The sequence below is a fragment of the Rissa tridactyla genome, chromosome 5, assembly GCF_028500815.1.
Source record: "Rissa tridactyla isolate bRisTri1 chromosome 5, bRisTri1.patW.cur.20221130, whole genome shotgun sequence".
In the NCBI taxonomy this organism is placed as follows: Eukaryota; Metazoa; Chordata; class Aves; order Charadriiformes; family Laridae; genus Rissa; species Rissa tridactyla.
Genome location: NC_071470.1, coordinates 48,358,805 through 48,374,879, shown reverse-complemented (window position 1 = coordinate 48,374,879; position 16,075 = coordinate 48,358,805). Strand labels below are relative to the sequence as shown.

Here is a 16,075-nt window from a genome sequence, read left to right as displayed (position 1 = left end):
TCAGTCATCAGCAGGCGGGAGACCGTCCCAGCATGGGGCTGGCTGTTTATTTTCAAAGTCTTTGTACCTCAGGTTACTTGTAAGGCTGATGCTTGGGGAGTTCTGCTAAAACTGGACTGTATATATTCCCTGGTTTGCCTGTAATTTGCAGTTTATGAAAACCAGATGGATGACTCCGTGCTTTGCAAGTTAGTATAGGGATGGGAGCTTCTGACATAAGAGCAGCTTTTACAGAAAACACTGAGTTAAGAAGATTCAGGCTCAAGCTAGATTGCTGCTTCCCTCCCCCCGCTTTTGTCTATTTTTACTGCATCATTGGTATGTGTCCAAGGAAAGTCGGCCATATCATTCGGAAATACAAGGGGATAAACTTTTGACTGTCGGATCTCTTCAGGCTGAGAGACTCCAGAGTAAATGAACTGGCAGAGAGAGAATTAAAAGGAGAGATTTCTTTAGGTGAACTTTTTTCGTTGTCTGCTCAGCCAACAGCAGTGTAAAATAACGAAGAAACTGCAGCAGTCCTTTCCCACTGTCTTTCTAAATAATGTAAGTTACCCTTTCACACTCGTCTCTAACTGTCCGTGTGCCTTTTCTGCTTTCGAGTGTTTTGTGAGAGCAGTGGTTTTACAGCGAGTGAGCACTGGCCAGGAGCTCTGCTGCATGAAGCAGGGAATCGCGTTGTCTTTCTTTTTCTTCTTTAAGTCAGGGCGGCAGCGGGGAAGCCGAACAGTTTGACACCCCCTTGCTTTGACAGTCGTGCTAGCTCGACTTTAGATGGCTGTCGAAACCTTTAAACCTTTTCAGTGTTCCTGCAGAAATCCGTTTGTAGTTGGTAAAAGACAATAGCAAATGTTTTGATTGAACTGTGCGTGTCAGGCTTGCTGTAAGAGCAGGCGTTTCAAAGGGGATTGTGTGATGCTGTGTAAACAGGACAGGATGTGACAAGGGAAAACAAATGTTTCCTGCTCTTTAATATTTAAAAGAAATAATTGAAACAGAGCCAAGGAGTTTGCCTACGAAAAAATAGTGATGTTTATTCAAAGCAAAATAACGACTCCGTAAATCTGAGAGGACAATGCCAAAGTCTAATTAGGAGAGTTTTACTTTTCACAGGTGTTCAGTTTTTTGAAGTTGGTGGTTGGCATTAATGTTGCTGTATTCTGTTGTGCTTTTGTGAAGAGTAACTTGAGTCATTACCTGGTGCGTGGCTCTCTGTAGATTACTCATGTTTGTTGATTTCCCCCCTTCTTGTTTATTTTACTATTTTCAAAATGCAGTCTAGACAGACTATCAGGCAGATTGTTACATTTAAGTAGAAACAAGGCATTATAATGACAACGTACCAGGTAATATACCAAGAATAAGACAAAAATTGCCCTGATGTCAAACATTCATTTGGCCAAAACAATTACAGAAATGTTCGTTTATATGGGGACAAATATGAAAACTGTGGTGAAATTACAATGACTAAACAAATATTTCTTAGATAAGGATGTGGCATAAGAAAAGTTGCTTCCTGTTCCAGTCCTGGATTTTTTTGCCTTTGAGCACAATGGATTTACTACCTGGATAACAGTTCTGTGGCTGACTACTGTGATTTAATTATCAGAAGTTTTTTCTTAAAATTTCACATTGCTGCTTACGTGAGAACTGAAATTAAATTGAATAGCAATACTAATGAGAGTTTCTAGACCATGTGAATATTTGGAGTAAACCTGAGAATACAAACTGTAGGGCTTGAAAAGCCTATTAAAAGGTTTGGTTTGTTAAAATCTGTATAAGTGTGTTTATTTTAAAGCCGTCCTATAACTTTCTGGAAGATGGACTCACGATATCTGAAGCTTAGAGTGGTTATAGAGAGAAGGTGCCAGGTACTGTACCTGGTCTTGGGACTGCATTGTCCTGCTAACAAACAAAGCCAGCAGAAAGAGGACGTTAGTCCCTGTTTCCAGAGAGTTTTTTTGGGGCAATCATTCTGTTGTCTGCTGACAAAATGGAATAAGGCTTCTGTGCTTTGGCCCTCATCTAAAACTGCTTACCATATACCAAAGATTTCCTCAAACTTAAGTTGTGAAGAAACTCCCTGGTCTGATCTGGACCTGCAGTGCCCACAGCTTGGCTATAAAGAACAGCTTGGGATTTTCTTCACTGAGGGCTCATTTCAGTCCTTGAGATTCATCCTTTTTCATGAGAAATGGCTTTGATTCACCTTTAATACACCACGGCTTTCCTCAGCCAGAAGGCTGAACAGAACTTCTTTGTTGCTTCAAGGAGCACCACTAATACATGCTGCTTAAGGGCCAGAAGGAAACATGCAGTGGGTTTTATGACAGAACCAAGTCTAGATTTGATTATAGGGTTTCTGGGAAGAGGGAAAAATTAAAATCATGGAAACATTTATTGCATCCAACTGGGAAAAATCTTAAGGTTTCGTTGTGTAATGCATAAAAGGAGACAGCAAATGTATCATGCCAGATACAGAATAAAAATTAGAAGTGTATATATGTTTAATGCCTTTTTTTTGGATCTTAAATGTTCATCTTTTTCATGGGAGTTATTTTCCATGTTCTATCTAGAATACATGAGTTCAGTGAAATCTTGGTTTTGAGGCTAGGTTTGAGACAAACAGTGTCCATGGCGGTGTCTGAATTCTGCTACGTTCAGCAGCATGCACAGTGTCTGGAAAATTAGACCTTACCTGGACAAAGCTGACAATTCTGCTGGGGGATTTCCCCAGCTCATGATAGTATTCTTTCTCTGAGAATCCCAGTTTTAGCTGAAGGTCACGTTTGTTACTGGAAAATCCCAGCTAATTGGTGCTAAAAGCCATCGTGAAAATGTGCTGGGCCTGTCTTTGCCTGATAATGGAATTTCATTAATCCATAACAAAACTAAGATTTGGACAGCTTATATAAACAGAGTGATGCTCCTGATTCCTTTGAGGAAAACTGGGGAATTAAATGAACTGAAAAGGTTTTGGGTGTCCTGATGCAGAGAACAAAGTGTGCATTCCTATAGTGAAGCTGAAATTTAATCATCTGCATAAAGTATTAAACATATGCAGTTTTGCATAAACATGTAATATTGTGTCTAGACGTATGAACTATTTCTACAAAAACAAAGGCACAGTGTATGGTAGGTTAGGATAAATCCTTGAGCCAAATGTAAAAGAATTGGATTTGATCAGTTGGCAAGCGTGTTGTCTCATCAAAATTAAATGTGTCTGAGGATACAAGCGTAGCTAGTTTGAACTATTTGTTTATACACAGCAGAAAACATATATATTACTCCAAATAATAAAGTCAGTTTATAAAGAATGATCCTTAATACAGCTGCATTATAGAAGGGAATAACTCTTCAGATTTAAATAGTTGTTTTAAGGACAGCGCAATATTCTGTATTATAAAGAGCCATTAATTCCAAAGAATCTACAAATGCGTGGAAGGCTACAACGCAGTGGTTTTGCACCTTTTTTTATTTTTCAAGCCCTAAAAATTTTCTCCTGGAATTTTGCTCACATGAATTTTGCAGGGTAACATATATGAACTTGCTTTTTTTTAGTCAGCTTTCAGGGACCACGTTGAAGCCGTCCAGTGACTGTCAGATTGAAATCCACTATTGCAGATCCTATACTTGGCCGACACCTTCAACCAAAATTAGATATGCTATTTCCAGAGACTGCAGGTTGTGGTTACATTATTGCTGATGTTTGTGGCCTAAAAATAAAAAAGGGAGGGGAGCTAATCATGTGAAACACATGACTGTTAAAAAAACAAGACTGAAACAAAATCAATCTTTATGGAAAGGAATAAATGTTGGAATTGAAATAATCATTGTTTGGCGGTTTCTAAAATACTGAAGGGAAAAGAACAGGGCTTAGCATTCACATAAATAGACTTTACCTTTCTATACCTCCATTTTTGATAGGTTACTTTTTAAGACTCGCATCTTCTGTTACAGTTGGGCCTGCTACTGTATTTGTTATGTGACATAAACAGATTGGAGGCAGTCCCCTGGTGTGCTGTAAGGTTTATGTTGACACGTGCCTGTAATAGCAAGAGCTGCTTGGTTGCAAACACTTAGTAAATGCAATGTGGAAGAATTCCTGTTTTGTGAGAAATCATGCAAGATTTCTTTCTCTTCCTCTTTATTTTTGATCAACTGGAATAAAGTCCACCTCCCACTGAACAAAACTCAGGTTGACCTTTGGAGAGATGAAAATGGCATTTCTTGTCAAACTTCCGAATTGTTTTATTTCTATATTGACCAGGGTTTTTTTCAGTGGTTTAAATAACTAAATATTTATTGTAAAAATTGTAATATTAAAGAAATTTGTCTTTGTTTTCTACCATAGACTCTGTAGACGTTTTCTGTCACAGAATCCGTAGACCTGTCTTGGCATTGCATGTCATACCCTCTAATAATTGGGGTGGTTGGCTATATTTGAATTGGGCTTCGCTTATTTTAAAAGGTGAATTTAGCTGGAAGTCAGTAATTGAGTTTGATCACAGGATTAGCAGTTTGTAACTGGTATAGCATAAAGTGAAATACATGACGTAACGCATCACTGTAATGCACTGTGTGGGGACAGCCAAGGTTCTAGTCAGCTGAGAAGTCTGCTGGCAACCGGGCAGCCTTCCGACTTCCCAGCTGGATTTCAGGGCAATAACTCAAAAGCAAATCCCATTCAAAAGGAAGAATTGCAATAGCAATTGGAATGTAGTTCTTGAGGTGCTGAACAGGTAGTGTGGTGGCTAGATGTTGGCTGGCTCCATCCATCTTGCTACTAGTTAGTTGCAGTAGGGTTAAAAGAGGCACAGCTAAATTAAGAAGGAGACTAATCATAGACATGTGAAAAATGTTAGCAGCATGTATTCTGGCACTTCTTACATTACATGGTGATCCTGTTAAGCATCAAAATATATCCTGTGTAGCTCGTCTGCTGCAAGAGTTTACAAAGAAACTGCTGCCGGAATAGCTACAATGATTTACTGTCAGATATTAAATCTAGGTTATAATAACTTTAAGAATATGCCCTGCCATGAGAAGACAAGTGACTTCAAAATCTACTGTAATCATATATACACTAAATGTTCCCCTGGAAGAATTCTGGACCACTCTGCTTCTTATGGTCAGCACTTTTGCTCATGTGTAAAATATTATTCATTCTCTCTCACTTTAAAACCTTCTGAATATTTTGAATGCGTTTTAGGAGCAATTAATTGGGTGCATGGTGATCTTCAGTCCTCATGCCAGGGTGAACGCCCTCTGTGAAAGAGACATAAAGGTTGGAGTACATGCAATTACTTTTGATCAGGTTTTAAATGCATGAAATGAATGTTCAGCAATCTGCCTGCTCCTAATCCAGTATGGATTTATTTGTCTTAGTGTTATTAGTCTGTCTAAACATGTGTATGATCAGTTTATTTCTGGGTGACTTTCTGTTCTTTTGTCATGTAAAGCTATTTGTTCTGCGCTACCATGAACTTCTGTTCTTGATTATTTTTTTTCTTTCAATTCTGGAAACGTAGACTGACAATGCCCTTTTTTTCTGTTGTTTTTTATGGATGTTGAATCCGCTAGGTTTGCGGATATCCCTTCATCGAACTTGTAATTTGGCGTAATGGCTTAAACAAAAAGTTGAAAGTTTTAGTCCCTGATGAGATTTATACTGTGCCTGCCTCCTCCTACATAAAATTTTAGTAGAATTTGGTTATTTGAAGGTGTGTGGTATCTACCAGTGTGTTTTGTGAAGCGCTCAGGAATTGATTTAGCAAGAAAAAACCAGTGGCCAGATTATTCTGAGCTATGTGACTCTGACTAGTAGGAAAATACAAATGTGCAAAGATGCTTCTGTACCTTGTTCAGAACAAAAACCCTCCAAAGCTGTGATGGAATCTTGAGCAAATGCACTTGACATAATTACTTACCGAAAAACAACCCAAAAAATGGCACTCAAAAGATCTGATGCACTTAGAAATGCTCTCGAAAAGATCCCGACAGTTACGTTTTTGTGTGCCTCTGAATGCTTTAATCTCTATAGTGGTCCTTGGAGAGACTTAGTATGTGTACCATATTTAGCCCTAGCCATATTTGGCCCATGATATATGTTATTAGAGAACTTGCGTACAAGTTTGAGAAACAGGACTTCCAAAAGAGCAGATGCCACCAGGTTCAGTGGTGTCAGGTGTTTTCAAGGCCACCCTAGTTCTTCTGAGAACAGTTAAATGTTGTAAATACTGTAAATCAGGCTGCTTACAAATTCCTCAGGAACTAAAATTACCCCCAGGAATGAAAACTCAGGACCGAGGAGCAAGCCTTTTACAGCACACAAAAACTGTTCAAGAGAAAAAACTGCCGTGGTTTGTCTGTGTTTGCACAGTATTTTTTTCTTTCTTTTCTAGTGAGGAAACAGTATTTGTGAAACACCCTTCTACAACTTTCTCTCCTGTAATCTCTATATCGGTGGAAGTGTTAATGTAAACCTTCAGGGATTAACTCCCACAAGATAAGCTTCTGCAGCTGCTTTTTTTTGTTGTTGTTGTTGTTATCATCTTGAAAGCAGATTTAATTTGATATTTAGAGCTCAAATAATTGCACTCTAGTGGGGTTGGGAAACCTAGGGCCCAAAAATCAGGTAGAGCCACAGACGAGTTTCATATCGGCTGAGCTTTTTGTGTCCGGAGTGTTACTCTGAGACAATACTATGATATGGGTTAGTGTGTGGTCTTCCCAATGTGCCTGAAAGGCTTGCTGGACCCTCCACAAAGAACAGGCTCTCCTCTTTACTTATTACCTGATTCTTAGTCTGCTCTGTCTAGTCTTGGGAATCTTTCTGCCTCTCAGCTCAGAAAATATTTTACAATAAAGAGATAAAATTAAGTGTTGTACCATGAAGATATCATCCTACTTATCAAATAAGCAGTGGTAATTTTTTGCCTTGCATTTAAAGTAGCTGGAAATATATTTTGACTGTGAAATACAAACAAGTTCTGAGATACTTCACTACTAATTTAATTAGATGAATAATTTTCCATTCATTCACAAATGTAATCCTTTACTTAAAATCTCTCAGTGGAGACAAGTGCAATCCTTTATTAGACAGAAAATAGAAGACAGCATGTAACAGAGGAGTCTATTGTTATAAGAACTGTGCTACATGTTCTATGTAGGCAGAGTACCCCCTCATCCCTTAACTTCATCATTCTAATTAGCTTTTTTACTATTCCCTCCTACAAAAAATAATAAAAAAAACCCCCACAGACTAGACTGGTGCATGCAAAAGTGTTTGTATCTAATAAGGTGAATTTGCAAATAATAAGTGAGTAGTTCCATTTCCTGTGCTTGCAAAGTCCAAAATTTTTGTTTGTCTTATCAGAAGCCAACACATTGCAGAGTCTTGAATACAAGTAAGTAGAAGAGCAGGAAGACTTCTTCCCATATTTAACTTTTGGGATGGATTTTTGTCTGTGCTCCTGAATGGTGGCCTTTACCCTCTGAACAACCATCATTGTTTAACCTCTGGGATGTGCTCTTGCAGAAGGCCTGCTCTGAAGGCGTGCACCCTCTGGAGGGACCTCTGTTGAGGAAGGGGGACAACTTTTAAACTTTTAAATGAGGACAACCAGGATAGTGGCCAAAGCATGATTTCCCCAAGCTCTATGGCATTGCTTTTGGAATAATACAGAGTGCTTCTGCAGAGAGACAAGACAAATGTCACTCTTAAGGAAATATCAATAGAAGTGTCTTTGTTGTTTTGTTTGTTTGTTTGTTTTTTTCTTAAGGATAAAGTCAATTTGAAAAGGTAGGAGGAAGTGGGGAGAAATGCCAGGTTAGTAATGTATTCGCTCTGAAAGATTTCTCTGCTTGGAGTGATGACTAGGCAGTCTGCATTGTTCTCTGTCTTGTTTGTATGACTTAGAAATGGGTGTACATGCGAAAGGTACTCTGTGGCCCTGAGTGGCATTCTTCATGCAACATTAAGGCAGCTGTCTGATGGATTCATTTCACCTGACATCCCTAAATGGCAGGGCTCTGCAAAGTGATAAAAACATCCCTGTGGAGCCATATTAACTATGCCAAAAGGGAGTGGCTACAGTGACAGCTCCTGTGATGTCTACACTGACTATTTTGAAGGTTTGTCTGGGTCAAATCAAAAGTAAATCTAGCCTAGCCTTATAATTTGGGTGGTGTCTGACAGTGGATGCCTGTAGAAGGGCATAAGAATAGATCAGACATACCATGGTACTCTCCAGAATGCTCTTTCATCTTCAATGATTTGTGCCTCCAGTTCTGCTTCTGGTGGAAGTGGTGTCTTTATAAAGTGGTGATTTATTTTAAAATCTCTAATCAATTTATCCACTATGAATTTGTTCTTCTCTCTTGGAATGCCTATAAAATATTAACAACTGTAGCGTCCTGGGGCAAAGGGTTTTGTAGCTCAGGGAATGAAGGAGTATCCAGCACGTTACTGGTAGCCTTAAAAGAGGTTTCTCATCTGTGTCCAACAAAAAGAAAGACTAAAAAGCAATAGATATAAATTGGAAATAAAAAAATAAACTGTAAATAAAATTTAACTCAGAGTACAGCCTGCTCCACCTACCAAAAACCTAGTGATTGCTGTTTCATCAGGCTTCCAAAAGCATTTGTTATTTGAAACACATCCTAACAGCCCCTCGCTGTGGTATCCGAGTTACAGAAGTTGTTCAGTACCTGAGATAGTGCAGAGCCTGTACGTCCTATTGGTAACTGGGTTTCCACTAGGACTTCTCAATTACTTTTAACAGCAGTGCCTACAGCTGGCTACTTTACATGCATCTCTAATGGGTTTTGTTGTTTACTACGTATAACCTGTATCAGTAACAGCATGGTACATCTTGTCACAGTCATTGCCAGGACTACTTCTAAAGTGTCAGGCAGTTCTTATATCTCCTCATAGAGTTTGCAAAGGGAAGCGGATACTAAGATCTGCTCCTGTTCTCTGTCTGTGACAAATTCAGGCTATATAAGCTACTGTCTTGCACCTCTTTCTTTACAAAAATAGCCCTTATCCAAATTAATGGATGGCTATTAAAACTTATTTCATAGTGTAGAAAGGTACTCAGTGTCACAGATACGGTTAAATGGCAATAGTTGAATTGTGTGAGGTGTTAAGACATGGGCTACCTATGCTTGCACAGGATCTGTGTTTGGTGTAGCCGGTGCCTATCACAGTGGGATTCTGTTGCTTGGGAGAGATTTCCAGGTGCTATTACAATCCAAATGATAATGTGGCTGATTTTAGACAATACTGTTCTTAGCTGTCCTGATACCAGTGTTTTTTCCAAGTGCCTTTTTTATTTAAAAATACAGCTGCATTCACATGGTTATTATTTTCTAGACTGTCTCCTAATTTGCTTTTCATGTACTTAAAAATGTACTGGTTTTCCTGTAAAGTAAAATGGATGTATTTTCATATAGAAATAAATGTACTATGGATCTCAGTTCAGTTTGGGAGAGTCTTGAGATTGTGTCATATGAGTGGTTCTACTTTCTTCCTCTTTGATTAGCTGTTGCTTCGTAAGTTGTGATGTCAGTTGAAAAGACTGATATTCATGCAGGAAGATACGTATGAGGGTCTTCTGAGAATGTAATTTTTGCAGAAGTCTGACCTACGTCAGTGCTGGGCATTTGCTTATGAGCAGCCTGGCAATGCCCCTGTAGGAGCCTTGGGCATCGGGCCTGAACCTGCCCTGTGTGATGAGAACCTGGAAGAGATGTCTAAGAAAAAGCTTAGGAGAGGTATTTTTGGAGATGAAGGATAACGGAGGACACTGTTTTCTACTGCTGCTCCATGCAGCTTGTGTCTTGTATAAAAATCTTGTTCCTTGAGGAAAAGGCCTGAGGAAGGGCCACGAGGACTGTCTAGAGATCCAGCCCTGCTCCACAGTTTTGCAGTCACATAACCACATCTTACTGTGGCTGTAGTGAAACTCTGCTGTGGAAACACATACTGGGAATTGATGCATTTCTGCAGATAAGGCACAAGATACAGGGACCACTTTGTCTGTGCTGCAGAAAGGTTTCAGCTTTTTCCCATAACAACAGTTCTTTAAATAGGAGCGCTGGTGTGCAATCAGCAAACGAGTGTCCTTGCTGAGGACTGGAAAGACGTGTTTACTGGGTGAAGTTCAGCCATTGGGTGTTTCCAAGTTCTGAAGTGCTGGAGCTGACTACTGCTAAGTCAAATGGAGCAACCCCGTGAGTGTGGAGGAGGAGGAGGAGGACAGAGCCTGGCAGCTGGCACACTCGGGCTCTGTGCACTCACAGCTCCCCATGGGAGCTGTAGATGGCTTTTTGTTACTGTTTGGGTGGTTCAGCTCCTGTGCCTACAACCATTGTTAAAACCCACAGAGCTCCTTTTGCCAAGGTTGTTCTGACATTGTTTCTCGCTATTGCTGGTGCTGCCAGCCTACCTGCTGTATGCAGCTACATGTTTACCTACTTGCTGTGAAAGTTCAGTGTTGTGTTTTTGCCAACATAAAGAGCCTGCCTGGGTAAACTTCTGCCTGCTGCTTAACGCTTGGGCAAGGTCTTCTCTGAACCTAAGGACGATATAAATATTTAGACATACTGCTGTGTTTTTGAAAGACATTTCCGTTCAGAAGACTTAACAGACATAGAAGGTAACAACGCTGCTGGGCTCTGGGCAAGAAAATGAGGTGGGTACGGTACAAAAGCTAAGGTAAATATGGAGGTGTAGCAACCAGTATTTCGTCTTTTAAACAGTATAAGTGCTGCTGAGGATGTGAGCGTGAATTCAGCCTTCTTACGGGTTGGAGAGGGGCTCTTCCTTACCCTTCCTTCCTAGTCCCTCTTCCAGATGTGTTTTTGGCGGAAACCTTAGCAGCTCAGGCACCCTATCTGCTGTGTGCTAAGACGACGTGAATTCCTTCACTTTCTGCCTCCATTGTTTGCTTTTTTAATGCTTAGATTCCATCTGCTATTTCTTGCTGTGAAACACCTTTTTTTTTTTTTTCCAGTTTATTGTCCGCATACTGTATCTGCTGGGAAGTGGGATTTTGAAGGTTGCAAGAAAAAAATTCTAAAGGTCTGGCAGTCTCTAAGTTAATTTTGTGAAGAAGTTACATGGCACATGGTGATTGCTGGGTGTGCTGCCTTCTCCCTTGCTGATTTGAACTTTGTGCTAGTTCAACAAAATCCTACTGAAGTAAATGGAAACAGAAGCAGAGGAACTTTACTTTGCACTGATCAACAGAGGATATATGATGAAGCTCTGGTACCTGATATGTATCACCTCTCCTACAGGGAGAGCTGCAGAACTGTAAGATCATGTGGAGATGCAGCATGGGGTAGATGCAGAGGAGTGTCTCAAGAGGGAGTGGAGGGGATGGTCTCTGAGCAGATCAACCTTCACCACACAGCTCAGTACCAAAAGCACTGAGCATTTGCTACTTGCTTTTACTTTACTTGCCATTGCTCAGGAACTCTGAAGAAAATGCCTAGAGCATTTCTCAATGTACCTTACATGTAACAGTATGTAGAAAAGGCCAGGGACATCTTTCCAAATAGATTTCTGCTCAGCCTCCTGCTTCTTGTCTGTACTGCCTGTTATCCTGTGCCTGGAGGGGTTAACAGTGATTAGTATGGAGTCTCCATTGGGGCACTTTTATTTCAAGTAGCATTTCAGAGCAGATGTTTATGGAAGCAGCAGTGATTTCATGTGCAGTTTTAATTATTTGTCAGTTTAGCTTGGTTTGATTTGAGCCTTGTGTACCTATAAAGGCCAAACAGAGATCTGTCAGTGTTAACAAAACAGGTAGGCCTAGAGAGTTAAAATTGTACAATGTGATGTTAACAGCACTAAGCAGTTAATCAGGGTAGGGTTTTTTTCAGTATAGATGCTCTGACTCACTGCTTTGGATGGCAAGTGCACAATTTTAAATCCCTTTATTTAGGCCTGCACAACATCTAGCCCCTGAAATAATTACTTGGACCTACCTCACTGCGGATGTTGGCTTTTTTTTTTTTTAATAGCTCATCTGAGAATATTATATTTTATTAAACATGGAGAGGGCCCTAAATGACAGCTCCGAGGCTGTCACTTAACCTGATACATGACAGCTTAATCCTATCATTTCCCTTGGCGTGCTCTTTTCCCCTCATTTCCTACCCCTTCCCTCTGAAATCTTGTTCATGAGAACACTGGCCATTTGGTTGGGGATTCCTGGACTTCCACTGCAAGCACTGAAATTGTTCTTGCACGTGCGGTAAATCCAGTGTGCTCCAAGTGTGTTGGAATTTATTGTGCAAGGCCCTGACCCAAAATGAGGTCCTGAAAACCTCAGCCTAAAGTAGGTATCGTATCTCAGTTGAGTGATGACTGTCTGATCACATGAGCTCTAACCTGCCAGTCTTGTCCCTTGGTGTGTGCAGGGCAGCCACCTGAACGTGCCCTCTCCGTCCAAGGACAGGACAGTTGGGAGATGAGGTCTGGGAGTCTGTGGGGATGGAAGCAGGACTATCGCACCACCAAAGGGTGGCAAAGGGGTACTGGCCAGGGAGGCAGAAATTGTGGGGATGGGGAAAGGGAAGAAAAGGGGGTATTAGATGCCAGCCATAACCCTTCCATCCTCTACAAATCAGAGTATAAAGTACATTGATGTCTTAAGAGGCCAACCCATGTATTTCAGGTGTTCACCCTGTTATAAGCTTTGATTACAGACTGAGGAAAGGAAGGAGGAAAAAGCAACAAAGCATTAAACATGTAAAACTATTAAGCAAGGCTTTAATTTATAGCAGTGGTTTCTGTTCCTGTTATTTCTGTGCCTTTAGTAGTTAAAAGCTTTTAAAAGAAACCCAGTTCATGAAATCGACATCTGACAGTGGTACTGAAAGTGAGCCCATTGTTGTGCAGAAGAAATGCCGGAATACAGAACTTGTTTCTGGTGACCATAGTGCCTGGCCCTGCCACCTCAATGGCAAACGCAAAAGGGGAAAGAATAACACAAAGTGGAGAACAGCAGTTTGTGTTGGTGCTGCCTGACTTGCAACATCACTGCTGGAGACAGGCAGGGAGTGCAGTCACATCAGCGAAGCTTGGGCTGGCTGAGCAGGGAGGTCAGGCTGTCCCAGCCTGGCTGCAGTTTGTGCTACAAAAGCCGCAACCTTGGCAAGCTAAACTAGGCATAAGCAGAAGTTAGAAGGAAACAGAATAAGGTGGCAAAGGCATTAGGAGGATGGATGTTGGGAGGGCTGGGAAGGTCTCCAGCAGCTCAGCGTTACATCCCAGGCAAACCTTTCAAGTTCTTTGCCTCCCAGGCTATGACAAGCCATGTGTTGGGTCACAAGCTTCAGGGAAAAGCATCTGCTCCACTGGATCACAAGATGGGGGAGTGATCGTGGCTCCACCATATGGCTGGTAGGAACCAGGACCTGGCAGAGCTCCTTTTGGGGCAGACAATGCCCTCTAGCCACAAGCCCGCAGTGGGAGGAAGCTGTGGCTTTTCCCAGCCCGTGTGAGCTACGGCCTGGGCTATTGGAGAATGTGGGGTCAGGGCTGGAAGCTGCACTTGCTCTGCGGGAGTTGCTGGCTCTATATGGGTGCCCAGCTGCAGTGGGAAAAGGTAAAGGTGTCTCCACCGCCGCCGTCTCGTCAGGATGACTAAGGCCCCTTGATTCCCAGTGTGGGCAAGGTCCCACAATGACAGAGCTTGGTTGTTTCACCCCACTTGCTTTCCTGGTGCCAGGGTCAAATTAAGGGCGTGGAGCTGGGTGACAGCTGTAACAGCACATCCTTTCCTGTATTTGTGTTCCTGAACTAGCCCTCATTCCCAGCATGTCAGCTTTGGGTAATTGATTTCTAGTCTCTCCCACCTCTTATTTTCCAGTCAGTTTTAACTGCGAGGACTGTATTAGTTGGCCATTTAGTTTGGGCTAACCCGATAATTTTTTTTTCTGCTGACCTTAAAATCTCTTTTGTACAGCAGGCTGAGTTAGACTACTCTCCCTTCAGTCAATTTATAAAAGAGGCTTCAGTGCAGGCCATTAATCTTGGTTGTTTTGTTAACCTGGAGTGTTTGGATGACTTATTTAATATTAGGGAAGAATATACCAATATCTACCTATTGCCTGTAAATTAGCTGTGGGGGTTTTTGGTAACTTACTATTTATGGGCTCCCTAAGAATATGAATTCAGGTTGTGTTTGGAACAGGGAAAAGAATAACTTATTCCAAAAATATGATAATTACAGGGGTGATAACAGTGTCTGGACCACTCTTCCATGGCACTATGAAGATGGCATGTGCTGTGTATTTTCTTCTCCAGAACTTACTTCACTAGCCAGCCGTGATGCAGGTAAGTCAGCAGCAATGACGAGTGCAGCAAATTTCTGAGGGAAAGTAGCCTGTTCTTTTTTAAAAAAAAACCCAAACAAACCAAAACCAAGCACATAACAACAACCCCCACTCCCATCTCCCATATAATATAATAAACGCATACAAATATAATGAACCTATTTGAAAGAGGCTGGTAGTAACTGCTATGGGGGTAAAGTACAAGACTGTTCACTGAGCTACAAATCAATTTCCTCTTGACTCGGGAGAAGAAAGCCACATAGCAACATTCAACATATAAGAACAAAAATCTCAAGGGACGTGCTCAGACTTTTGTCTCATTTTCCTTGCCACAGTACCACATTTTTGTTTTGTTGAAGAAGCAGGATTATTTGCAGAATCTTAGATCACTGTCAGCAGGCGGCTTCTCAGAGTTAATTATAAGGGAACTGCACTTTGAAGCAATCTCTCCTTTGGAGGTGTAGATCCCTGTGAGAGTGGCTGCAGCTGTGACTCCTGCAGTCTCCTTTGGCCATGAGGTACGTTATGGGATCAGTTCTGATTAGAGGGGTGTATAGTCCTTAATACTGACTGTAAATGGAAATAGTCGTTTGAGCAATATTTGTTGTTCTGGTTTAGGGTATGTAAATTTGATGCTTGAAATGAGCAAGGAAAAGCAAACAGCTAAGTGATGACTGCACGCTTCTCTGAAAGTCTTCCACCTCACTTCTGGGGGTGCCACTTCGGAATTTTCTCTCTTGATTTTTGTTTTAAGTGCGTCTTTGTTCCAGTGGCAGAAACAAAAGGCCCTGGATCTCCTTGTTGTGGGAGTGAAGTATGTTGCTTGTTCTTTGCAATGGGGGTTCTCTACACAGTTTAAAAAGAAAACAAAAAACCCCACAGCTAAACGTAAAAACCCAACCCTCCAAAAATGTGCCTGAAATCTGTGGGCTTTTTTTAAACTGTGAAATCTGCTGTGCAGATGCCTGCTTCTTCTGACCTGCTGAATGTTGGAGCTAAAATGAAACATACCTTGTTCTCTCTCTTTGACCCAGTTCAGCACACATTCGAGGAATCAGAGGAGCAGTATTTTGGCACAAGCGGCCAAAATCCTAACACATGCACACACGCTGCCTGATGTTTCATTTCAGGTTATAAACTGGATTACAACATGCTTTCGCCCTAGGAGCATTACCCAGGGAAACCAGGCTGGATCTGCCTGATGCATAAAACCAATCATTTGGCTAAATGATGGCCAAGTGGAAAGTAAATGATGTATGCAGAATCTATATTTTTAACAGGAATTTAGATTACATCTCAATCATGCTAAATGATTATTAATACTATTTATTTCATCAGTCCAAGGCTGGAATAAATATATTCTGGAAACTGTGCTTAAAGAGTTTAGGACAATGTTTTAAACTTCTAAAAACACTCTATCTGTCCTAATTAAGTCAGAGTAGCACAGACAGTATTTAAACCCCACGTTTTTTCTCCTTGATGCAAATGGACCTTTGTGTCCTTTTATTTGTAGGAAGCTTTGTTAGCCTCAGTTAGCTGAAATACTTGCATATGATTTGTTTTTTCAAAAGAAAAGATTCACTGTATTTAGAGATGCAAATACTACCTTGTCTGCAAAAACCACCAGCTGTTATACTGGAAGACAAAGCTAATTCTATGTTGCTTTACTTCAGTATTGTCTGTTTATTCACAAGCATCTTTTTAACAACTTTCCCTGCAT

At 41.0% G+C, this 16,075-nt stretch overlaps 1 protein-coding gene across 7 annotated transcripts in view; it reads left to right on the top strand.

Moving 5' to 3' along the window:
* Positions 1 to 16,075, top strand: part of TRIM2 (tripartite motif containing 2) — a 115,913-nt gene that overhangs the window by 52,703 nt on the left and 47,135 nt on the right. The window contains exons 1-2 of one of the 7 annotated variants that reach the window (XM_054202840.1): positions 22 to 546; positions 14,253 to 14,356. The exons of 4 other annotated variants lie outside the window; for them this stretch is intronic. The gene's annotated coding sequence lies outside the window, so the exon portion shown is untranslated. Of the gene's footprint in view, positions 1 to 21; positions 547 to 14,252; positions 14,357 to 16,075 lie in introns of those variants that run through there. 2 more of the 7 variants (XM_054202839.1, XM_054202838.1) reach the window with 2 other exon arrangements.